This window comes from Elephantulus edwardii, unplaced genomic scaffold (genome assembly GCF_000299155.1).
Source record: "Elephantulus edwardii isolate Elephantulus edwardi_28Jun2011 unplaced genomic scaffold, EleEdw1.0 scaffold00169, whole genome shotgun sequence".
Classification (NCBI taxonomy): Eukaryota; Metazoa; Chordata; class Mammalia; order Macroscelidea; family Macroscelididae; genus Elephantulus; species Elephantulus edwardii.
In genome coordinates, this window is record NW_006399919.1 from 4197464 (window position 1) to 4198698 (window position 1235).

A 1235-nucleotide genomic window follows, 5' to 3' on the forward strand; every position below is an offset into this window, starting at 1 on the left:
ACACCCTTCCCAATTTTGAACCATGCAGTGTTTCCTTGCTCTGTTTTAATGACTGCCTCTTGGTCCAAGTATAGGTTTCTCATTAGCACAATCAAGTGTTCTGGGATTCCCATTCTTCTCAGAGTCAGCCACAATCTGTTATAATCCACACAGTAAATGCCTTTGCATAGTGACTGAAACACAGATATACATTCCTCTGGTATTCCCTGCTTTCAGTTAAGATCCATCTAACATTAGCTACAATAGCCTTAGTACCAAGATCCCTTCTAAACCCAGCCTGGACTGAGAATATACCCTAAAAAATCCAGAACTGCCACCCAAGCAGATACATGCATATTGCTGCTTTGTTCACACTAGCAAAGAGTTGTAAACAACCCAAGTGCCCATCAACAAATGAATGGATAGAGAAGCTGTGGTATAGTCACACAATGGAATATTAATGCAGCACTGAAAAACAAAGAACTCAAGAAATATTATACAAAATATGTGACCATGGAGAACACTATGCTGAGTGAAATATCTCAGTCACATAAAGACAAATCCTGCATAATGCCACTGTTATAGAACAGGACTGACATGGAGGTTGGGGGGAAACTAAGAAAAGAGAGGATAAACAATGTATACAGCATTGAAACAAATGAGCCGGAGAACTGTATAAAAGGAATACATGATTAGGTATTATTGGCATGACAGAAGTTCAGATTAAGAGCTGCATAGTAAAGTGCACTGGTGGGGCTGGGGGGATGTATAACAATGAAAGATTTTTTTTCCAAAGGAAAAAAGCTAACTGGGGAGGAAGAAGCAGAGAGGGAAATGTGCAACAATGAATAAATAGAAATCCAAGTTCTCTATAAACTTTCGTTAAAATCTCAATTTAAAAAAGGATAGGACAGAAATCATGAAGAAAAAAAAACCTCAGTTTTCAATCTGTTTGACATTCACAGATATCCTATCCCACCCCAAAAGGATGTACTTATCTCCTCTTTTCTTAAACATTGCATTGGGACAGATGAAAGAAAGATCTGTTTAAAAGGAAAATATGATTGTTGTTGTTGTTAAGTGCCGTGGAGTCGCGGGTGACTCATAGTGGCCCTATGAAGGAGTCCTCAATACTTGTGTCTCTCATCCTTTCGCCAGGTTCATAGGGTTTCTGGAAGCAAGCTATTACAGAAGTGGATGCCACTCCTGCTTCCAAATAAATATAAATAAAAATATGATATATATATGATATATGA